General features: G+C 40.1%; 1 protein-coding gene across 2 annotated transcripts in view; it reads right to left on the bottom strand.

Moving 5' to 3' along the window:
* The window catches only part of LOC126484262 (N-alpha-acetyltransferase 35, NatC auxiliary subunit), a 145,205-nt gene that overhangs the window by 59,181 nt on the left and 59,817 nt on the right, over positions 1 to 26,207 (bottom strand). The window lies entirely within an intron of this gene.

Here is a 26,207-nt window from a genome sequence, read left to right as displayed (position 1 = left end):
ATGACATAAGAAGAAAGTCGGTGGCGGCGGATGTAAAGAACAGCCTGATAGACGGCAAATACCTCAGCTGTGAAGACCGAACAATGGCCATGGAGCCGGTATTTGAAACTGTGTGCCCCAACAATAAAAGAACACCCGACACCGTCATTAGTCTTAGAGTCATCTGTATAAATGAAGATCATATTAATGAACTTCAAACGAAGTTCGACAAACCGCAAGCGGTATACTGAAGCTAGGGTAACCTCCTTTGGGAGCGAGCTGAGGTCAAGGTGAACGCGAACCTGAGCCTGGAGCCAAGGTGGCGTTTGGCTCTCGCCCACTCTAAAGGTTGCAGGGAGTGGAAAATCAAGTAGCTGAAGGAGGCAACGAAAGCAAACTCCAGGGGGTAGCAGGGCAGATACATACAACCTGTATTGACGGTCGAGAGAGTCGTCAAAAAAGGAACGATAAGACGGGTGGTTGGGCATTGACAATAGCCAACAGGCGTACCAACAGAGCAGTATATCAAGCTGGTAGGTTAGTGGCAATTCACTGGTTTCAGCATGACAACTCTCGACAGGACTAGTATAGAACGCTCCGATCGCAAGACATAAGCCCCGATATTGTATAGAGTTGAGGCGGCGTAAGATGGACGGCCGTGCAGAGAAGTATACAAAGCTCCCATAATCCAGCTTTGAGTGGAAGATCAACCGATATAGGCAAAGTAGGATGGTTCGATCCGCTCCCCACGACGAACCGCTGAGAACACAGAGGACATTTAGGGAACAGGTACAACGGGCAGCCAAATATGACACATGTGGAGACCAGCTAAGTTTTCTGTCAAATGTAAGACCTAAAAATTTTGTTGTCTCCACGAATGGGAGAGCAACGGGACCGAGATGAAAGGACGGTGGGAGAAACTCTTTGTAGCGCCAGAAGTTAATACATACCGTCTTCTCGGCAGAAAAACGGAAGCCATTGGCAACACTCCAAGACTGAAGATGGTCAAGACAACGCTAAAGATAGCCCTCCAGGAAACATGTACGCTGTGCACTGCAGTAGATGGTAAAATCGTCCACGAAAAGGTAGCCTGATACATCAGCTGGGAGGCAATCCATTATTGGATTGATCGCTATGGCAAAGAGAGCGACGCTCAAAACTGAGCCCTGTGGCACCCCACTCTCCTGGTGAAAGGCGTCGGACAGGGCAGAACCCACACGTACCCTGAACTGTTGATCCATTAAAAAGGCACGAATAAAAAGAGGGAGGCGACCGCGATGGTCCTATGTATGCATGGTGCAGAGAATGCCCGCCCTCCAACAGGTGTGGTAAGCCTTCTCCAAATCAAAGAACACAGCCACTGTCTGGCACTCCCACAAGAAGTTATTCGTAATGAAGATCGACAAGGTAACCAGATGGTCAACAGCAGAGTGGCGCCTACGAAATCCACATTGTACACTGGTAAGCAGACCTCGAGATTCGAGCAGCCAAACCAAACGAGAGTTCCATCACCTTACAGACACACCTGGTAAGGGAAATGGGTCAATAACTGCAAGGCAAGTGCTTGTCCTTCCCTGGCTTAGGAACTGGGACAACAATAGATTCGTGCCAGCATATGGGAACATGACCCTCAATCCAGATGCGATTATAAGTACTAAGAAGAAAACCTTTACCCGCAGGAGAAAGGTTCTTCAGCATCTGAATATGAATAGAATCAGGCCTTGGAGCGGGGAACCATGACCGGGCAAGTGCACTTTCTAGTTCCCGCATGGTGAATGAGGTATTATAACTTTCATGATTCGAGGAGCGGAGGTTAGGTGGCCTTGCCGCCTCTGCCTGTTTACATGAGAGGAAGGCAGGGTGGTAATGAGCGGAGCTCGAAACCTCTGCGAAAAATCGGCTGAAGGCATTGGAGACATCCTCAGGGGCCACAAGGACGTCATTCGCAACCGTCAAGCCAGAAACTGGTGAGTGGACCTTAGTGCCAGATAGCCAGCGCAGGCTACCCCAGACAACAGAAGAAGGAGTAAAACTGTTGAAGGAGCTTGTGAAAGCAGCCCAGCTGGCTTTCCTGCTTTCTTTAATAACATGACGACACTGCGCAGGTAATCGTTTATAACTAATACAATTCGCCATCGTAGGGTGGCGTTTAAAGGTGTGTAAAGCACGTCGACGAGCATGTATAGCGTCTCTACATGCCGTGGTCCACCAGGGGACCAGTACGTGACGTGGAGAAGAAGTAGTATGAGGGATGGAATATTCAACAGCAGTGAGAGTGACTTCCGTGAGGTGTGCGACCTGACTATTGTGGCTTGCAAAGTTTTGATCCTGAAATGTCGCCCTGGAAGAGAAGAGCCCCCAGTCTGCTTTGGAGATGTTCCAACTATTTGAGCATGGAGATGGGGTATGATGCAGGAGATGGATAACACAAGGGAAGTGGTCACTCGAATATGTATCAGAAAAAGCGTACCACTCAAACAGATGTGCAAGTTGGTTAGTACATATAGAGGGGTCTAAATGGGAATAGGTGTGAGTTATGTCTGAAAGAAAAGTAGGGGCGCCAGTATTGAGGCAAACAAGATTGAGGTGGTTGAAAAGGTCTGCTAACAGGGAACCTCTCGGGCAGGATGCTGGAGAGCCCCAAAGGGGATGGTGGGCATCGAAGTCTCCAGTCAACAAAAATTGTGCATGTAACTGAGCAATAATTTGCATCATGTCTGCCCTAGTAATGGCAGACGATGATGGAGTGTAAACAGTACAAATGGAAAATGTAAAAGCGGGGAGAGTAATTCGGCAACTGCCTGCAGATCGGTGTGCAATGTGATGGGATCGTAGTAGATATCATCCCGGACCAGCAACATAACCCCTCCTTGAGCCAGAATACCTGCCACAGGGGGTAGGTCAAAACGCACAGAGGTATAGTGTGCCAAGTCAGTACGATCGCATGGGTGTAGCTTCGTTTCCTGGAGAGTGCAAGCGTAACAGCAACTTTAAGTCGTCTCGGCTGGAGCGAATGCCGCGAATATACCAATGAAGAAGTGCCATTGAGAGAAGAAAAAGGAGAAGCAAGGAGGAGTCACCTTAAAGGCTGCTGAGAGCCTGGCTTCGAGCGAGCACTGCTGCTGCCATCAAAAGGTAGAGTGTCATTGTCCATTTTTTCAATAGGTTCGTCGGCCACCATGTTAAGATGGTCGGGGGGGGGAGCTTCCTCCGCCGGTGAATGGCCAGAGGTTCGGCTACCAGCGGTGCAGCCAGGCGAAACGGATGATGGCCTGGGGCGGCAACCGCTAGGTGGCGCAGGAGAAGAAACGCATCGTGGCGGAGAAGGAGAACTTTTCTTCCTATGAGCCTTCCTGGAAGGTCATTTAGTTGAAGTACTGGTCGATGGCTGGGAGTTTGGGGTACGTAAGAAGTCTTCACGGGACGGTTCCTTCTTGAAGGCCCGTGCATCTGACTTCTGGGTCTTGGTCTTGGCAGAAGCTGATGAAAGTACTTGTGTCTTAGGGGTGACGGGAGGAAGAGGAGCCTTTGACTGGGCGATCTTAGCACTGGCCGAATGGACAACCGTAGCGCTAAAGGTCAGATCGCATGTCTGCGTTGATACCTCCATGGTAGGCCGAGGAGAGGTGAGGACAGTACTGTATTTCCCCGCTGGGAGCAGCCTGGGCTTCCTACTAGCAACAAGCTTGTGAGCAGCCGAGGTGGACACTTTCTCTTTGACCCAAATTTCCTGTATACAGCGTTCATCCTTGTAGATGAGACAGTCGCGAGAGGACACTGGATGGTCACCCTGACAGTTCACGCAACAAGGAGACGGAGGTGGACAGTCACCCTCCTGGGCATCCCTGCCACAAGTAACACATTTAGCCGCATTAGAACAAGACTGGTGGGTGTGGTTAAAATGCTGACACTGGTATCAGCGCGTAGGTGTCGGGACATAGGGGCGAACAGAAATAACCTCATAGCCCGCTTTGATGCGCGACGACAGCTGAACACTATCAAAGGTCAAGAAAAGTGTCCGGGTCGGTACAAGGTCATTGTCGACCTTTTTCATGACCCTATGGACAGCCGTCACGCCCTGCTCAGCGAGGAAAGACTGAATCTCCTTGTCAGTCAATCCGTCGAGTGATCTAGTAGATACCACACCACGCAACGAATTCAAAGTGCGGTGAGCCTCCACCCGGACAGGGAACGTGTACAGGAGTGTGGCCCAAAGGGGTTTTTGTGCCTGAAAGGCACACTCAGTTTCCAACAACAAGGTAGCGTTACGCATCCTGGTACAAGACTTGACAGGTCCGGCTATGGCATCTATGCCCTTCTGAATAATGGAAGGGTTGACAGATGAAAAATCCTTTCCGTCCTCAGATCTAGAAACTATAAGGAACTTTGGGGCAGGTGGTAGTACTTTTGTCACTGGTGCCTGGTCAAGTTTCCGTTTTTGGGCAGAAGCGAGAGAGAAGAAGAGAAATCCATTGCGGATGAATCCCCCATGATTTCCAGGGTCTCCGATGGCGCGCTCCTTCCGTGTGGGGTCCCTCTCAGAGGGCGCTCCCGCCTTGGGTGAATGTTTACATCTCAGGTCATACCTCCCGAGAAACGGACGGAGGGACCAATTGGCATGGTCGGAAGGTGTCAGCTCGGGCAATCACCCCTCCCCGGGCCTGGCCTTTACCAGGGGGTACGCACAGCCCCTACTTGTCTACCCAGGGCGGGGAATTACGCTTTACCCCGTCACCGGCTACGCATGCGAACACGTGGGTCGGCCTTCAGGCATGCACAGGGAGGAATGAAGAATAGGAAAAAAAGGAAAAAAAAAGGGAGAGTGGGAGAGAAAGGACAGACTGTCTCAAACGATGAGGTGGAGACCATAGGGTGGAGAAGAAGGCAAGGAGAAGAAGGCAATGTAAAAAGTAAGGAAGACGGTAGAGAGGGAGAAGGACAAAGAAAGGAAACAAAGGAAGGAAGAAACCAGAATAAGCGAAAAACCAAAATGACCACAAATGTAAGTCGTTGAGCCGTCCGTCTCCAGACACAGGCGCAAACTACCCTCTTGAGGGAGAGGGACTCCTTTTAGTCGCCTCTTACGACAGGCAGGCATACCTCAGGCCTATTCATACCCCGGGCCCGCAGGGGGGATATACACATTGATGAAAAGCAAAACTTTCATGCACGTGTAGAAATCATCAGCTGGAGAGGCATTAAAATCCTGAACCAAATAGCAACCACTAACTAGAGAAGTTTTCAGCTGCCAGTAAGTACAATAAGAACATACCACAATGCAATCTTAAATGTTACTGTGGGCTTCACGTCGAGCATTTTGGGCTCATGGGGCCAGCAAGGTAAGGACAGTACAGGTTATACACTGAGTGCACAGAAGTGTACTCCTACACCCGACAGCCGCATACAGAACAATACCAACTGAGGTGATGCTGATGATACTACGCTTGCTATCTCTAGACCTAGCAATAAGAAAGAGATGTGCACAATTTTGGATGGAAAAGGGCAAGAGAATGGCAAGAAACATGGGACAGCGCCGAAGCAGGGAGGAGAACCCACCTGTTCCTTCCTAACATAAAAGAAAGATAAAGAGTGTCATACTTTCTTCCAACCAAAAGAGTTATACGTAACCTGTTGGGATATGGTCCATATCCCTACTACTTACTGAAAATACGACGACACACCGCGGACACTTTTGAATGTGGGGCAATCAGTACGCCGGAACCATTGTCTAGGAATGTGCCATTAGACAAGAAGAGGCCATACATCTTGACAATAAGACGCATAATGGCTGAACATCCACTGTAGCAACATTCCAGAAGCACTGAGGAGATGAGCCTCAGGGAGGACCAGAAAGGATTTACTGAGACTTTGATCGCAAAGCAGCAGAGTCCCTTTGAATCCAGAGTTGAACCTCAGTGCTCCGGGGCTAACTATCTGGGCAAATGGGAAATCTAGCTTGGTTCTGATACCTAGTACAATAGTGGAATGTGGTGCAGTGTAGTGCCACATGGTGTACTGTTGTACAGCAATGTAGTTCAGACTTATAAATTACAAAATTTGTTATCCAGCAAGGCAGGATAGTGTAACAAACCAGGAGACGTGGCTTCTGGATTCCAAATGAACATGTATCTGTGCACCAGATGGCCAAAAAGAGTATGTCGACTTTTTCTTTTTTTAAAAAAAATATTTTCTTTTTTATGTACACATTTTATGTAGATTTTTTCCTCTCAAAAGGCCATAATGCTTAGTTATACTAACACATTTGAAATTATTTTAAAATATTATGTGCTATATTCATGCCAATTCAAATGCAGCAACTGATAACACACTAAATGAAAACAGCAAATAAATAATTATGCATGCTGTTCACTGGTATGGCAGCAGAAGTTAAGCATTTTCTCTTCACTGTGTAGAGTTAATTGCAGATAGAAAGAAACCAAAACAATAAACTATTGCAGATTTTTTTTAAAAATATGCACTTAATTTAAATTGTTTTAATCTCATACTCTGAGTATGTAAAGAGAATGACAGCAAGAGTAATTTATTTATTTTTGCTTGCTGTGTTTCCAACGTTTTCCCTGCATTTGACACTTTCTTGCAGTTATACTTTTTTGGGTCAGGTCACTGTAAAGTGTAAAAGGGGGGTTTTACTGTGTATGTAAATAAATGGGATAGTGACACACACATACAAAGATGGTGGTATCATACACACAAGATATAAAAGGACAGTGCAGTGGAAGAGTTGTCTTTTGTACTCAGGTGAGTCATGTGCAAAAGGTTCCCCGTCATGATTATGGCCACGCAATGGGAAATAATGGACTATGAATGAGGAATGGTAGTTGGAGCTAGAAGCAAGGGACATTTAGAAAGTGTTAACAAATTCAATATTTCAAGATCCACAGTGTCAAGAATGTGCCACGAAGACCAAATTTCAAGCATTGCCTTTCACCACAGACAATGCAGTGACTAAAGGCCTTCACTTAACAATCAAGAACAGTGACATTTGTGTTGTCAGAATGTAATGGATCTGGGAGATGTGTTATTTTCTACCGGATTTGTCGATACCAAATTGTAAATGTTTTCTTATATTTTTGTCAGAATTTTTTTTATTGTAATTTGCCTTATCTTATGTTAATTTACTTATATTTTTGAGAGTGACAGCATATTGATTACTATTAGTAGATGTGACGAAGAATATCAAAGAGACTGGTTACAAGTGGAAGCTTGTGTGTTGTGCAAAATGTCTTTGACGCTGGAGTCGTCTTTGACTGTAGTCAGTCGGCAGTTAACTCTTGGGGTGTGTTGACGGTAGAACAATGTGCAGGTCGCCGTCATCAATAATTTGCTAGTGAACAAAGAAAAAAAAAAAAGAATTATGTTACTTTTTTTTATATAAACTTTAAGAAGAAACCACATTCGAAGAAATGGTATTTGAAGCACCAAAAATGAGGCAAACGCATTGAACCAGGTCATTTCTGCAGCCAACAAAGATGCAGTGTGGAATCATACTTCCACTCGACAACTGAAGCCAAGACCAATATCACCTTGTAAACATCTAACGGAAAAGGTACTGTCACGAAATATGCCAAATTTAAGTAAATAAAAATAGTGAGCATATTTCAACTGGGGGCTCAGCCGGGATATTGTTTTCACGTGATCTTCGACAGTGCTACGAGGAAGAAAATTTTTGTGTGTTAATACCAGATTTTTCAGAATGTGTGTTACAGTATTTGTGTTCATCGGGAAGTAAAAGTTTTGGAGAAGAAATGTTTTGGCAAAAAACATAATTTTCGACAGAAGAAAAAATTTGAAGAATTTTGGTCAACAATCACATGGATGGAAAACGTGGATTTGCAACAGTAGAAGAGTGTTCCAGATAAGTCACGAAACCCTTGTATTTTGTTAAAACAATATTTTTATCTTGTTTTGTATTGTTGCGTATAAATTTTTTTTCTTCACAATGACTTATGAGATTTTCGAGAGAATTGTGCCTAAAGTAGAAAATAGTAATTTAATAGACTTCGAAAATCAGGACAGGTCAAATGAAACAGAAAGAACCGATCAATTTGATATTAAAAGTTTTCTTGTAAATTTCACAAAAGAAATTAAACAATCAGTTGACGACAATAAGACTTACTGGGATGAAAAAATTGATAACATTTTGTTGCAAGTCCAAGCAGTCAATACCCAAGTGGATGATCTTTTGAACAGAGTTGGCAGTGTTGAGGAAAAAATTGAATCTGTGGAAGCAAAAGTAAATGAAATTGATGCTAAATTGAGCGATGAAATTAATACTGTAAAAAATGAGTTACTGGCAGATAGGGAAAGAAATTTAATTGATTTTAATGAGATAAAAGGGGAAATTAAAAATTTGGATGAGAACACAAAAGTTTTAGTAAAAAATGTAGAACAAGAAACTGACAATCGTTTGGTTACTCTAGAAAAAAAAGTAGAGTGCAATGATTTAGAAAACAAAAAAATCTGTCAAAGAACTTAGCGAAAAACTTGAAAGTTTTGACATTGAATTTCAAAGCAAAAATCACAATGCCAACGCATGCAATCTTGTATCTAATATTCCAGTGAAGCACTTTTCGGTAGATGAACCCTTACATCCCGTTGATTTTATACAGTATTGTAAGGATTGTTTTTTACCTCACTCACCAGATGAAATGAAAATTAAATTTGTGAAAAAATTCTTGGAAGGGGAAGCTTTGACTTGGGCAAACCAGATTGTAACTATGGGGATGACCTTTTCAGAATTTGAATCAAAATTTCTGGAAAATTTTTGGGATGATCTTAAACAAACTAGAATCAAAAGTGAATTTTTGAATGGGAGAAACTATAGAGAATCAGATGGGAGCATGAAACAATTTTGCAAAAGTGAACTTCAAAAACTTATTCATTTAACAAAACCTTTGGATGACTTGATCAAAATTGATACCTTAAAGAGAAGATTGCCATCAGCAATGCAGTTGAGTTTAGTTCATTGTCCTGATAGTAATGTTGAGCAGTTTCTCAATTATATTGAAAAGTTGGATAGGGTAACAACAAGAACACACAGTGGGTTTACTCAGAAAGGTAATGGTCAAAATTGGGGAAACGATAACTTTCAAAAAAGGGAACAAAACAATTATCATGGTGTCAGTCAAAATTCAGGGGGATATTGTGGTGTCACCGCCAGACACCACACTTGCTAGGTGGTAGCCTTTAAATCGGCCGCGGTCCATTAGTATACGTCGGACCCGCGTGTCGCCACTGCCGGTGATTGCAGACCGAGCGCCGCCACACGGCAGGTCTGGAGAGACTTACTAGCACTCGCCCCAGTTGTACAGACGACTTTGCTAGTGATGCTACACTGACAAATACGCTCTCATTTGCCGAGACGATAGTTAGCATAGCCTTCAGCTACGTCATTTGCTACGACCTAGCAAGGCGCCATTACCAGTTTATATTGAGATTGTTAATAATGTCTAAACAAGAGCGATGTTCTCCAATTGTGGATTAAAGTTAAGTACTCCAAGAACTACGTTCTTTTCTTTATAGGATAATTACTTACCCTGTTCCAGACCTCACGCCAATCTGCGTGAGCTTAAAAGCGTGCATTTCGGCCTCCTCTAGCAACACGGTGTTGGCTCTTCTGCCAACACTTCAGATATAACAATTTTCAAAAGAAGGACCATAATTTTCATCCAAAATAAGAACAACATTTTCGCGGAAATAATCAACAAAATAGAGAACACTTTAGGGATCAAAATCACAGAAATTTTGCTAGAGATCAGTACAATAGAAACTACCAACAATCAGGTAATGTTTGGCATAGGAATGCGAACAGAAATGTTGATCAGAGACATTGGCAGAACCACAATCAGCAGTTCAAACAGGAACCAGTTGTAATTCAGGAAATAAAAAATGAAGGTCCGCAAGGTTGAGGCAGAAGGTGAGCATGATGAAAGGACCAATGGATGTGACTATCATAAACCCAAACATGACAGTTCCAAACCTAAGCTATCACATGAGGTTATTAGTTGTTACTTATTGAAAAAATTTCAAGAGGAAAATAATGATGATATTGATAAAGATAAAATTTTCAGTGCACAAGAACATACAGTAGATAAAAGTAATTATGATTCATTTAATTTGACAGAGTTTTACATTTGGGCAGAAAAGAACAACACTTTGTCGGATGATGTAATTTGTAGTAGTTCAGAGACGTGTGTGAATGAAAGAGAGAATGCATGCTGTGAGAATGAAAATATTGGTGAAAGGGATCTGGTAACTTTAGAAAGGGGAAATAATATTTTAGGGGATAATTTGAGTGTATATGACCTGAATATGTATAATGATAATGATGTTGCTGATAAAGTTGATAATGATGGTAATGGTATTATTGATGATGTTGAGGAAAGGTGTTTCATTAGTTTAAATAGGGAGTTGGGTATACACCTGGTTGAAAATGGATTAAATAGTGAGAATATTATAGAAATTCCCAGGGATGTTACCACGATGAATAAGGCTCGCAAGCAGGGTGTATGTAAAAGTGTGAATTTTGATGTTGTTGGTAAAGAATCTGACTTCACAAATAATGATGACACATGCATAACTTCTAGCCTAAGTGAAACTTTTACAGATACTAATGACACACACACATTTCTTAATAATCTATGGCTGAACAGTGAAACTATTTCTTTGGACAAGAACTTTAGAAAGATGCTTATTAATGTATGTGAAACTATATGTCCTGAGTGGTGGAAAAAGATGAGATATTTTATTTTTGAAAAGCTGAAGGATAAGTACTTCAATAGTATACAATGTGATTTGGATGAAAATTCTTGGCTATTTGAGATAATAGAGAGTACTAATGACAATTTTGTATCTTGTGCAAATTTTATAACTGTGACAAATAATACATATAATGGTACACCATATGATTCTGATAAGTATAGGTTTGGGGAAATTGAAAGTGATTTATTACATGAGGATACAGGTTTTGAGAAGAGCAATCAATTTTGCAGTCGTTATATAAAAGTTCAAATTGGGTCATGGATTGGTAAATGTTTAATTGATACAGGAAGTGAGATATCGGGAATGTCTGAAAGTTTAAGCAAGAAATTGAAAGTGGGGAAAGATTATGTTGAAATGCCAGTTGTTGGGGTAAAGATAAAAGGTGCTACTGGGAAGAGCAGTAAATTGGTAAAAAGCCAGGCTTTAGTGACATTTTTAATTGAAGGCAAGTTGTTCACACATGGATGTTTTGTAATTCAGGAATTTAACGAGGATTATCTTTTGGGTATGAATTGGATAGTAAAAGTAAATACAGCATTTGATTGGGTTGGAAGAAAACTTTTGATAGAAACATCAATTTACTAAAAGAAAATAGATTGGAGAATATTGAAATTCATAGATTTGATACTGATGAAGTTGAATTTAGGAATTTAGTAAATTTGAAAATTTCAGAAACACAAAATTTATCTGGGGAGCAAAAACAACAGTTAGAAAATCTGCTGTGGGAATACAATGATGTTTTCAGTGACATACCTGGTAGGGTAAAGGGTTATCAGTGTGAGCTTCACGTAAAACCTTATGAACCATTTTCCATAAAACCATACAGTATTGCAATATCAAAAAGACCTGCTGTTGAGAAAGAGCTGAAAAAGATGGAAGGATGTAATATAATAAAAAGGAGTATCAGTGCATATAATAATCCTCTGGTAGTAGTTTCGAAAAAAGATGGTGGAGTAAGATTGGTTTTCGACTCTAGACACTTAAACAAAATTTTGTTCAGACAGACAGACCATCCCAAAAATATTGATGAGTTTCTCTATAAATTTACAGATATAAAATATATGTCAAGTTTGAATCTAACTTCGGGTTTTCATCAGGTACCACTTTTGGTTAATTCTAGAAAATATACAGCTTTCTTGTACAATGGTAAGAGTTACCAAAATTGTGTTGTGCCATTTGGGTTAAATTCTTCTGTTTCCGAAATTATAAAAGCTTTGGATCATGTACTGGGGCAAGAACTTGCATCTAAACTGATAATTTATGTAGATGACATTTTGGTTACAGGTCAAAATTGGGAGGAACATTTTTCAATTTTGAAGTCAGTTTGTGAAAAACTTAAAAAAGGGGGGATGACATTGAAATTAGAGAAATGTAAATTTGCAGTTTCTGAATTAAAATTTTTGGGTCATGTTGTCACAGACAAGGGAATTTCGGCAGATCCAGAAAAAATTAAAGCAATTTCAGAAATTCCTATTCCTAAGACTAAAAAACAATTAAAGTCATTCTTTGGGTTATGCGGTTATTACCGAAAACATATAAGTGATCAGAGTCTGAATGCACCATGTTTAAGTCAGTTACTTAAGAAAAACACTGTTTGGGTTTGGGATAAAAGTTGTCAGGAAGAGTTTGATAAAATTAAGCAAGAGTTGAGGAAGCAACACTTATTACACAGACCTGATTTTAATTTACCATTTTGTTTGAACACTGATAGCAGTAATTATGGGCTTGGAGCAGAGTTATTTCAAGAAAGAGTAGAGAATGGAGTTAAGATACATTGTACCATAGCATTTGCAAGTAGAATGTTGCTCAAGTATGAGAAAAAATTATACAGTCACAGAGAAGGAACTTTTGGCAATTCATTGGGCTTTTACAAAATTTAGAATTTACCTTATTGGACATAAAACCATAGTATTTTCGGATCACAAAGCTTTGAGTTACTTACAAGAGTGCAAGTTATACCACAGTAGACTGACCAGATGGGCAATATTTCTGCAACAGTTTGACTTTGAAATCAAGCACATAAAAGGTTCTGAGAATGTAGTAGCTGATTCACTTTCAAGGTTACCAATTGGGGAGGAAAAGGAGATTTTTGAAAAAGAGGAGGAAAAGCAATTCAAAATTAGATACCTGAAAGGGGTGGAAAATGAGAAAACAATTAGAGCTATTTGTAACAAAATTAGAAAAAAATCAAAATTTAGATCAAAGTTGGAAATTAATCAAAGAATGTCTAGGCAAGAAGGGTTATGAGAAACTTGATAAATTTTACAAATTACATAAGGGGATTTTATTTCGGAGACCAGATGTAGATTTTGATAATTGGAAACTGTGTTGGCCAGAGGCAGATGCTGAAAAGCTGATCATTTACATACATGAAAGTTTTGGTCGTCGTGGGATACAGAAGTGCATTCAAAAGATACAAGAAAACGTTTATTTTTACAATATTGGAAAGAAGGTAAGAAAAGAATTGACAACCTGTGACAAACGTCAGAGAGTTAAAGTGAGCAATCAAAGATGTGGTGGAGAGATGCAAAACATTATTCCGGGAAAACCTTTAGATCTTATCGCTGTGAACTTATATGGAATGTTACCAAAGAGTAAAGGTGGTCACTGTTACATATTTGTTATAGTAGATGTATTTTCAAAATTAATTAAACTATATCCAGTGAAAAAAGCTACTAGCCATGAAATTATAATAAAAATTGAAAGAGATTATTTCGCACAGGTGGGTAAACCAAAAGCTATATTATCAGATAATGGTTCACAGTTCACCTCTAAAATTTGGAAAAAGTTTATTGAAAGATCAAAATTGAAGCATATACTAATATCTGTTTATTCTCCATCCACCAATCCTGCAGAAAGATATATGAGGGAAATTGGGAGGCTTTGAAGAACCTATTGTAGCCATGAACATCCAACCTGATTTGAGCACATTCGAAATTTTGAAGATATTATGAATAGCCTACAACATAGTTCCACAGGATTTTCACCGTATGAGATAATGTTTAATATTAGACCTCCAAATCTTATATCAGAACTTATTGAATTTCCTAAATGTACATCTTTAACCATGCAAGAGAGAGAAGATATTGTCAGGGAAACTATGAGAAGGGGAAAAGAGGAATAAAAGACATAACAATAGGGTAAAATTAACCACTTTCAAAATTGGGGATCTTGTTCTGGTCAAATCTCATGAAAAATCAAAAACGTTAACTTCAGAAATTAAAAAAAATTCTTTGATATCTATATTGGGCCTTTTGAAGTCATAGAAAATCCACACCCCAATGCTTATCGTTTGGTGTACCCTAAGTCAAAGAAATTATTTGGTCTCAGGAATGTTGTCTCTTTGAAACTATATAAACAGAAATCATAATTTCAAAATTTAAATAACCTATTTTCATCTAAAACAAAAGTCCTCCACTGGAATATGCTTGCTGGAACAAAAAACTACCTGTACAACCAAGTATGCATATTTGCATGTATAAATTAATATTTTGAAGTCACATGTTAATTGAAACTGATGAAAAAACACTGTTGTAACAAAGAATGAGAGAAAGATTTATTTTTACTTTTTTACAAAAAAAAAGTCTCCATAGTGAGCATTTCTGAATTTTTCTAATTTTTGGAAGCTAAGTCTTCCCTGTGGGTGAAGGCATGCATGTGAGGACATGCATACAAAGGTATAAGTTTCAAAACCAATTTTAGATACAGCCTCATGATATTTGAGCAATGTATTGTTCTTTATACTGATGTTGTGGGGAGCGAAAGTACTCTTCACAAGAATGTGACTTGTAGTAATATTGTAGTAGAGAGGCAGGTGGACATAAATAATTGCAAAAAATTTATACAATACTGATGTATTTTTAGCTGTACTAAAAGAAGAAAATCATAAGCAAAAAAAAAATACAAAATAAAAAAACATGAATAAAAAAAGAAGAAAAAAGAAAATCATAAGCAAAAAATATATACAAAATAAGAAAAAACCATGACTAAAAAAAATATAAATATAAAATTCAAAAAAAAAAAAATCAGAAGTAAAAAAAATATATAAAAGGCAAATATATACATAAAAAAACACTACACTATATATGTTCATGAGCCAGTTGGCACAGTGTGACCAAAGAAGTGGTTGTAGATATCTTATTCTAGCAAAGGAGTTTTATCTTACTATTATTTTCAATCTGTATGCTGTATTTTAGAATATTTCTCATGTATGTTTTATGCCATGTATATTTGTCATGTTAAATAATTTCTTTACTTGAATTTTTTGTGTATGAGATTGATGGGGAAGTATCATTGCAACAACAGCCAGTAACAAGTCAACAGATTCAAAGAGTCCAAATTTGGAAGAGGTTATCAGACTGCATCATTAATGTACTAATTGTGTAATACAGATCCATTACTGAGTGTTGTCGGGATTTTGCTGTATATGTTCATAACAACAAAAGCCCTGGGGAGCAGTTGTAATGGATCTGGGAGATGTGTTATTTTCTACCGTATTTGTCGATACCAAATTGCATATGTTTTCTTATATTTTTGTCGGAATTTTTTTTATTGTAATTTGCCTTATCTTATGTTAATTTACTTATATTTTTGAGAGTGACAGCATATTGATTACTATTAGTAGATGTGATGAAGAATATCAAAGAGACTGGTTACAAATGGGAAGCTTGTGTGTTGTGCAAAATGTCTTTGACGCTGGAGTCGTCTTTGACTGTAGTCAGTCGGCAGTTGACTCTCGGTGTGTGTTGACGGTAGAACAATGTGCAGGTCGCCGTCATAAATAATTTGCTAGTGAACAAAGAAAAAAAAAAAGAATTATGTTACTATTTTTTTATATAAACTTTAAGAAGAAACCACATTTGAAGAAATGGTATCTGAAGCACCAAAAATGATGCAAACGCATTGAACCAGGTCATTTCTGCAGCCAACAATGCATTGTGGAATCATACTTCCACTAGACAACTGAAGCCAAGACCAATATCACCTTATAAACATCTAACGGAAAAGGTACTGTCATGAAATATGCCAAATTTAAGTAAATAAAAATAGTGAGCATATTTCAAGTGCTAACAGACAAGCAACACTGCATGAAATAACAGCTGAAATCAATGTGGGATGTATAATGAAAGTATCCTTACGAGAGTGTGGTGAAATTTGGCATTAATGGGCAATGGCAGCAGATGACTGATGTGAGGGCCTTTACTAACAGCATGACATTGTCTGCAGCATCTCTCCTGCATTTGTCACCACATCAATTTGACCCTAGATGATGAAAACAATGGCCTGGTCAGAAGAGTCCCAATTTCTTTTGGTAAGAGCTGATGATAGGGTTTGAGTGTGGAGCAGAGCCCACGAAACCATGGACCCAAGCAGTCAATAAGGCACTGTACAAGGTGGTGGTGGCTTCTTAATGGTGTGAGCTGGGTTTACATGGAACTGACTGGGTCCTCTGATTCATGTGAACTGATTGTTGCCTAAAAATGGTTATGTTCGACTACTTGGAAACCATTTGCAACCATTCATCGATTTCATGTTCCCAAACAATGGTGGAATTTTTATGGAGACAATGTGATATGTCACAGGGTCCCAACTGTTGGCTACAGTTTGAAGAACATTCAGGACAATTTGAGAAAATGTTTTGTCCCTCCTAATCGTCCAAGATGAATCCCATCAAACATTTATGGGACATAATCAAGAGGTAAGCTCATGCACAAAATGCACCAGCAACAATTTCACAATTATGGACAGCTATAGATGCAGCATGGCCCAATTTTTCTCCTGGGGACTTCCAACGACTTGCCGAGCCCATGCCACACCGAGTTGCTGCAGTAAGCCAGGCAAAAAGAGGTCCGACATAATATTAGGAGGTACCCATGACCTGTGACGTCAGTGTGTATATACGAGTTGCTGCAGTAAGCCAGGCAAAAAGAGGTCCGACATAATATTAGGAGGTACCCATGACCTGTGACGTCAGTGTGTATATACAGGGTTAATCACCTAAAACTTGCACCACAAATTTTGCGGAAATGGAGAGAGCTACTGATGTGTGGTTTTCACAGAATGTATTGGTAGTCAGGGGCTCATATTGTTAGCCGATCAACAGATTGTAATAATACATAGAAAGCGTATTTTTTTCTGCACACATACACTTTTCTAAATGGAAAAATACCTACTGACATTTACAAACTAAAAGTAGGGTAAATTAGAATGTTAGTGGTGTTTGTTGCAGGATTCTAGTGCAACTCATTTATGAGATATCTCATTTTGAAAAGTTTCCACACCAACACTCGTACAATACCTGTAGTGGCGCACACTAATGAAGAACACAAGTGCATACACAAGTTGTGTGGATTCTTATGAGTAATAAGACAACTGATAACACGGTTGTGTTCAAAATGACCAACGGCAGCATCAATACAAGTTTTCAGTCTGGCATGGAACAACTGCTGCACCCTCACTAGCATTTCAGCAGAGATGTCTGAGTAGGGTGCGGTAATACATCGTTATCATTGGATGTAGATTGTATGTCCTTGTAGACAGAGTCTTTCAGCTTTCAACACAGAAAAAAATTCTATAGGCGTCAAATCTGGGGAATGGGCCAGCTGAGGTACAGGTCCTCTGCATCCAATCCAACACTTTGGAAACAATTTGTAAAGAAATGCTATAGTACTTTATACACTATGGGCTGGACAAGTATGTTGGTATCACGAGTTCCTTCTAGTCTGCAGAGGAACAGCTTCTGGCATCCATGGACGATGGTCCATTAGGTGTCTGCAATACTTGTTGCATTCACTGTTTAGTTTATGAAAAACGGACCTATGAACTGATGGTTCACTGTCAAACCCCACCCATTTCCTTCCCATGGTCACTGACGTGCTACAGTGGTTTACCTGGCTATGACTGATAAATGTGGCTTTAGTCACTAAACAAGGTACATGATACATCTTGAGTGCCATGTCATAATGCTCATGTACAGAAGTTAACACAATTATCACAATCATTTCCATGCATTTCTTGATGGAGAGAGATGTGATGGGGATGGAACATATGTCGATGGAGAATGCGTACGACACTAGCCTGATTCATGCCACTTCCTCATGCATTTCCATGGGCGCTAATGTGTTGCTCAACTGCAAACAGCAGCATGAACATTAATTTCCTCCTTTTCTGTTGTCACTTGTTTCCTTCTGTTACAGTGTCTAGGTGTTACACTGCCACGGTGATAAATAATTGCCAAGATGATTGATGGCTATTGGGATATCTTGCCGCATACACTGAACAAGAATGAACTGCTTTCTTCCCACACTCTACATACACTATGAGTACCTCAGCTTTTTCTGGATTGGTAAATCTCATCATCCACTTGTGACGAAGCAAGCTGGGATAATTTTAATTCCTCTCTTGTTTCGCCATCTGCCTCCTCAAATTCAGTTTGTTACTTTTAACTATTTACCATTAGCATAAGCGAATATAATCTGCATTTTCATACAAGAGAAGAGTGGGCCCTCAGTTTTAAAGTAAATAACACCAGATCTAATTTTGTGCCTTGTTTAATATATGTAACTGATTTTCTAATTTATTTTGACTATTCTTAGTTAGTATCTTTCAGTACAGGGTGAAATCAGTAACTGTTTTGTAATTTAAATTCTACTTTTGATGTATAAACAAATATAAATTCTGTAATAATTGTAAACATTTGCAAGATGAAATGCGAGCATTCTTTAAGTATTTATTTGGCTCTATTCGAAAACGTTAGCAAAGCCAGTCCTTAATTAATTCCAAACTAATTAACAGTTTTGTCAAAAGTATTGTTTATATATATATATATAAATATATATATATATATATATATATATATCTAAAAAGAAAGATGATGAAACTTACCAAACAAAAGCGCTGGCAGGTCGATAGACACACAAGCAAACACAAACATACACACAAAATTCAAGCTTTCGCAACAAACTGTTGCCTCATCAGGAAAGAGGGAAGGAGAGGGGAAGACGAAAGGAAGTGGGTTTTAAGGGAGAGGGTAAGGAGTCATTCCAATCCCGGGATTGGAATGGCTCCTTACCCTCTCCCTTAAAACCCACTTCCTTTCGTCTTCCCCTCTCCTTCCCTCTTTCCTGATGAGGCAACAGTTTGTTGCGAAAGCTTGAATTTTGTGTGTATGTTTGTGTTTGCTTGTGTGTCTATCGACCTGCCAGCGCTTTTGTTTGGTAAGTTTCATCATCTTTCTTTTTAGATATATTTTTCCCACGTGGAATGTTTCCCTCTATTTTTTATATATATATATATATTAACGACACTTACCAAAAGTTAAACAATAGTGCACTGGCTGTATAATTGTGTATTATTGAGCAGTTGTGAACAGTGAAATTAAAGTACTGTGAAAGGCAACTGTGCACCTCTCGGCTACATTATTTACAGTAGCCAGTGTCGGAATCCACAACCTATTTTTCAGCCAGTGTACGAGGGCAGTTCAATAAGTAATGCAACACATTTTTTTTCTGAAACAGGGGTTGTTTTATTCAGCATTGAAATACACCAGGTTATTCCCCAGTCTTTTAGCTACACAACACTATTTTTCAATGTAATCTCCATTCAATGCTACGGCCTTACGCCACCTTGAAATGAGGGCCTGTATGCCTGCACAGTACCATTCCACTGATCGATGTCGGAGCCAACGTCGTACTGCATCAATAACTTCCTCATCATCCGCGTAGTGCCTCCCACGGACTGCGTCCTTCCGACGGAAATCCGACGGTGCGAGATCGGGGCTGTAGGGTGCATGAGGAAGAACAGTCCACTGAAGTTTTGTGAGCTCCTCTCGGGTGTGAAGACTTGTGTGAGGTCTTGCGTTGTCATGAAGAAGGAGAAGTTCGTTCAGATTTTTGTGCCTACGAACACGCTGAAGTCGTTTCATCGCCTGTAACAATCTTTGACAAGAAATTGACACCCTCAGCCACATGACGAGCAAGCAATTCCGCACAGATGGTTCTCCTTTGCTCTTTATGGTGTTCGGTTAGACAACGAGGGACCCAGTGGGAACAAACCTTTGAATATCCCAACTGGTGAACAATTGTGACAGCACTACCAACAGAGATGTCAAGTTGAGCACTGAGTTGTTTGATGGTGATCCGTCGATCATCTCGAACGAGTGTGTTCGCACGCTCCGCCATTGCAGGAGTCACAGCTGTGCACGGCCGGCCCGCACGCGGGAGATCAGACAGTCTTGCTTGACCTTGCAGCGATGATGACACACGCTTTGCCCAACGACTCACCGTGCTTTTGTCCACTGCCAGATCACCGTAGACATTCTGCAAGTGCCTATGGATATCTGAGATGCCCTGGTTTTCCGCCAAAAGAAACTCGATCACTGCCCGTTGTTTGCAACGCACATCCGTTACAGACGCCATTTTAACAGCTCCGTACAGTGCTGCCACCTGTCGGAAGTCAATGAAACTATACGAGACGAAGCGGGAATGTTTGAAAATATTCCACAAGAAAGTTCCGGTTTTTTCAACCAAAATTGGCCGAGAAAAAAAATGTGTTGCATTACTTATTGAACTGCCCTCGTAGCAACGCATTACATCGACACAGTGGACAACAAACGAATAAGAGATAAAAGCAGGCAGAATTGCTACACACTCATGACCCACTGCTTGGACAGTCACACACTGGCTGATTGGCACACAGGCATACTGTAAGAAAACATAACATCATACCTAATAACTATGCAGGCTGAATGGAACAAACAAATGTAGTGTGGAAACTTTTCAAAATACAATATCTCATAAACGGCTTGCATTAGAATTCTGCAAAAAATACCACTGACATTCTGATTACCCTAATTTTAGGTTGTGAATGTCAATAGGCATTGTTCCATTTAAAAAGTGTACGTTTGCACAAAAATACATTTTCTAACTATTATTACAATCTGTTGATTGGCTGACAGTACATATCCCTGACTACCAATCCATTCCATGAAAAGTATATAAAAAGGAGGGGGGAGGAGGGCAGGATTGTATTATCTGCAACCTACCTAATGATACAGTTTGGTTTATACATTTTTCATACGGGAGGTTAACTTACCTCCGTATAAACAGTCTACCTCATATTATACCCTTACTGAAATTTGAGAAAGATACATAAATGTACTGCAGAACTGTCATCATGCAGAATCTGTCACCTTCACTGATAATCTATCCACATGCTTTCCATTCTTTTTTTGAGGTCATCACTCTTCTGATGGGTTTGATGTGGCCCACCATGAATTCCTCTCCTGTGCCAACCTCTTCATCTCGAGGTAGCACTAGCAACCTACATCCTCAATTATTTGCTGGATGTATTCCAACCTCTGTCTTCCTCTACAGCTTTCGCCCTCTACAGCTCCCTCTAGCACCAAGGAAGTCATTCCCTCATGTCTAACAGATGTCCTATCATCTTGTCCCTTCTCCTTGTCAGTGTTTTCAACATATTCCTTTCCTTTCCGATCTGCACAGAACCTCCTCATTCCTTGCCTTATCGGTACACCTAATTTTCAACTTTCATTAGTAGCACCACATCTCAAATGCTTCAATTCTCTTCTGTTCCAGTTTTCCCACAGTCCATGTTTCACCACCAAACAATGCTGTGCTCCAAATTTACATTCTCAGAAATTTCTTCCTCAAATTAAGACCTGTGTTTGATACTAGTAGACTTCTCCTGGCCAGCAATTTCCTTTTTGCAAGTGCTAGTCTAGTTTAATGTCCTCCTTGCTCCATCCGTCATTGGTTATTTTGCTGTCTAGTTAGTAGAATTCCTTAACTTCATCTACTTCGTGACCATCAATGCTGATATTAAGTATCTCTGTGTCCTCATTTCTGCTACTTCTCATTACTTTCATCTTTCTTCAATTTACTCTCAATCCATATTCTGTACTCATTAGATTGATCATTCTATTCAGCATATCATATAATTCTTCTTCACTTTCATTCAGGAAAGCAATGTCATCAGCAATTTTTATCATTGACTTTCTTTCACCTTGAATTTTAATTCCATTCCTGAACCTTTCTTTTATTTCCATCATTGCATCTTCGATGTACAGATTGAACAGTAGGGGGGAAAGACAACATCCCTGTTTTACAACCTTTTTAATCTGGGCACTTAGTTCTTGGTTGTCCACCCTTATTATTCCCTCTTGGTTCTTGTACATACAGTGTATTATCCATCTCCATATCTCTCTCTCTCTCTCTCTCTCTCTCTCTCTCCAGCTTACCTCTATTTTTCTCAGAATTTCAGAATTTCGAACGTCTTGCACAATTTTACATTGTCGAACGCTTCTTCCAGGTTGACAAATCCTATGAACATGTCCTGAAATTTCTTTAGTCTTTCTTCCTTTATCAACTGCAAAGTCAAAATTGCCTCTCGGGTGCCATTACCTTTTCTAAAGCCAAACTGATTGTCATTTAGTACATTAATTTTCTTTTCCATTCTTCAAGCCTTGTTAGCAACTTGGATCCATGAGCTGTTAAGCTGATTGTGCGATAATTCTCACACTTGTCAGCTCTTGCAGTCTTTGGAATTGTGTGGATGATATTTTTCTGAAAGTCAGAGGGTGTGTCACCAGACTCATACATTCTCCACACCAACGCGAAGAGTCGTTTTGTTGCTACTTCCCCCAATGATTTTAGAAATTCTGATGGAATGTTATCTACTTCTGCCTTATTTGATCTTAAGTCCTCCAAAGCGCTTTTAAATTCTGATTCTAACATTGGATCCCGTATCTCTTCTAAATCGACTCCTGTTTCTTCTTCTATCACATCAGACAAATCATACCCCCAATAAAGGACTTCAGTGTACTCTTCCCACCCACCTGTCCTCTTCTCTGCATGTAACAGGGGAGTTCCTGTTGCATTCTTTATGCTAACATCCTTGCTTTTAATGTTACCGAAAGTTGTTTTGACTTTCCTATATGGTGAGTCAGGCCTTTTGACAATCATTTCTTTTTTTATTTCTTCACATTTTTCATGCAACCATTTCGCCTTAGCTTCCCTACACTTACTATTTATTTCATTCCTCGGCGACATGTATTTCCGTATTCCTGAATTTCCGTGAACATTTTTGTACTTCCTTCATCAATCAACTGAAGTATTTCTTCTGTTACCCATGGTTTCTTCGCAGTTGCCTTCTTTGTACGTATGTTTTTCTTTCCAACTTCTGTGACTGCCCCTTTTAGAGATGTCAATCCCTCTTATAGAACTTCAAGCCTGTCTCGTCATCCCTTAATACTTCTGTATCCCATTTCCTTGCACACTGATTCTTCCTTACTAATGATCTGAGTCTACATCTGCTCCTGGGTACACCTTACAATCCAGTATCTGATTTTGAACTCTGTTTGACCATTATGTAATCTACCTGAAATCTTCCTGTGTCACTCGGACTTTTCCAAGTATACCGCCTCCCCATGTGATTCTTGAACATAGTATTCACCATTACTACTGAAATTTATTACAGAACTCAGACTTTCGCCTGTCTCATTCCTTGTCCCAAACCCGTATTCTCCTGTAACCTTTCCTTCTACTCCTTCCCCTACAACTGCATTCCGGTCCCCCATGACTATTAGACTTTCATCTCCCTTTATGTACTGTATAATCCTTTGGATACTCTTGTATATTTTCTCGGCCTCTTTATCTTCAGCTTGGGATGTCGGCATGTATACCTGAACTATCATTGTTGGTGTTAGTTTGCTGTTCATTCTGATAAGAATAACTCTGTCACTGAACTATTCACTGTAACACACTTTCTGTACTACCTTCCTATTCATAACGAATCCTACTCCCATTATACCATTTTCGGCTGCTGTTGATATTACTCTATACTCATCTGACCAGAAATCCTTGTCTTTTTTCCATTTCACTTCACTGACCCTTTCTGTATCTAGACTCAGCTTTTGCATTTCCCTTTCCAGATTTTCTAGCTTCCCTACCACATTCAAGCTTCTGACATTCCATGTCCCGACTCATACAATATTATCCTTTCATTGATTATTGAATCTTTTTCTCACGGTCACCTCCCCCTTGCCAGTCCCCTCCTGGAGATCCGAATAGGGGACTATTCTAGAATCTTTTGCCAACGGAGAGACCATTATGACACTTTTTCAATTACAGGCCATATGTTCTGAAGATACACATTATGTGTCTTTAACGCAGAGGTTTCCATTGCCTTCTGCATTCTCATACCATTGATCATTGCTGATTCTTCCACCTTCAGGGGCAGTTTCCCACCCCAAGGACAAGAGAGTGCCCTGAACCTCTGTCCACTCCTCCGCCCTCTTTGACAATGCTGTTGGCAGAATGAGGTTGACTTCTTATGCCGGAAGTCTTTGGCTGCAAATGCTGATTAGTAATCAAAATTTAAGCAGCGGACAGTTTTGAACCAAGGACTGAGGGCGTTTTGATTACTAATCAAAGACGCTACCACTAGACGGGGCCTGTGTAGATGAAGCCAGTGGTGTCCATTCAGTAGGACTGGCACAGATCTTTGTCTTATGGCCCACCAGTGAAGTTCCTCCCAGGGTGGGATTCTTGGAGTGGAGGTGGGAAGGGTATCTGTCTAAAACTGAAAATCCAACACAATGGAACCATGGAATGGTTTGACTCAAAAGGAACCAGACAATCAATTCCTGTTTCACAGAAATTAGTTGGCCACTGCAAAGATCCACAACCACACCCACTCTTGCACTTCCTCGTCCAAGCGAAACCAATGGCCACGCATCTCTTTCTTCAGGTCACTGAAGATGTGAAAATCATACAGTGAACAACCCAGGCTGTACAGAGGATGTTGCCAGAATTTCCCAACCAAACTGCTGAAGTGCAGCTTCTATCTGATAGGCGGTGTGAGAGCAAGTATTTGGTAAGGAAGATATGGGATGTCTCCACTGTTGTCTTTGTCCTTTGCCCTCAGGCTTGAAATGGTTGGACCATTTAAGGCCACGCTGATCTCCTCCAACTTCAGGGGCCCTCTGCTCATTGAATTCCTTGAGCATGGAATCAAAACCAATGTGCAATGCTAAGAAGACACCTTGCAGAAACTGTCATGTGCCATAAGTCAAAACATCCAGCAATATTGTCAGACAGAACCATCCTGCTGCATGATAAGGATCGTCCCCACACAGTCAATAAGATGAAGGCTATGCTTCAGCATGGGAAACACTAAAAGCTTCTCTATGCAGCTCTGATCCCTCACCATACGATTTTCACACCTTTGGCAAGCTGAAAAAAGAGGTGTGGGTGTCAGTTTTGGTAAGACAAGGAAGTGAAAGAGTGGATGCGGTTGTGGATCAATCAGCGGCTGACCATGTTCTACAAAACAGGAACCAATGGTTTTGTCTCCCAGGGGGATAAATGTCTTAATGGGTGTGGTGATTACTTCTGAATGGAACCATTCCATGGTCCCATTGTGGCAGTTATTTGGTTTTCATTTGACTGCCCCTCACATACAACTTTCCTAGACCTATTTTTTTTCCTTCTCTCTTTTCCACCAGGAGTACTAAGTCTATCCCTCCCTCCCTCTTTCCATAATCAATAGTTTCCATTGTGAAAACCCTTCTCTTCTACATATATTTAAACCTGATTCCTCAGTACTGACTGAGATGTATCAACACACAAGTAGCTTCTGGACAAACTAAATAATGTTAAATTCATATTTACTTGATTACTACTGGGAAAAAATAATGTTTTTTGTGTATCCTGATTTATCTGAAGTCCACATGTATGTTTAAATTAAAATTATGTGAATGTACGTGAACTAAAGTACCATAAGAATTGGTTAGAGACAAGTTTATCTGGTTTTGTGCCATACTTAGAGAGTTTCAAGTGAGATTACATGAGTTGCCATAGCGTAGAACTCCAAGTCAATGTAATTAAAGAATTACAATTAATATTGAGTTAGTTTGCTTTTACTACTCTTACAATAATTCTGTAGTTTTATCTCAACTGTCAGTTTGAAATTGCACACTGAGATTATTGTGGTGTTCCCTATAAAGAGACATTAATATGAAGTCATTGTATTTGAAGCCACAAATATATGTCAAATTAATATGAGAAGTTTCCAGAAAGAGATTTTCACTCTGCAGCGGAGTGTGCACTGATATGAAACTTCCTGGCGTATTAAAACTGTGTGCCAGACCGAGACTCGAACTCAGGACCTTTGCCTTTCGCGGGCAAGTGCTGTACCACTTGCCCGCGAAAGGCAAAGGTCCCGAGTTCGAGTCTCGGTCCAGCACACAATTTTAATCTGCCAGGAAGTTTAATATGAGAAGTGTTATATTCATTTTTCAAATTGGATATTGTGTTGTACTCTTGATTTCCAGTGACTGCTACAGAGTATGGAAAACCAAGTCTGAGCTTTTCAAGACTGGTGGTCATGAAGAAGTAAATGGGGAGTGCATTCATATCCTGAAAAAA

This window comes from Schistocerca serialis, chromosome 6 (genome assembly GCF_023864345.2).
Source record: "Schistocerca serialis cubense isolate TAMUIC-IGC-003099 chromosome 6, iqSchSeri2.2, whole genome shotgun sequence".
Taxonomy (NCBI): domain Eukaryota; kingdom Metazoa; phylum Arthropoda; class Insecta; order Orthoptera; family Acrididae; genus Schistocerca; species Schistocerca serialis.
Note: the sequence above shows the minus strand (reverse complement) of the source record. Positions and strands in the feature narration are given on the sequence as shown.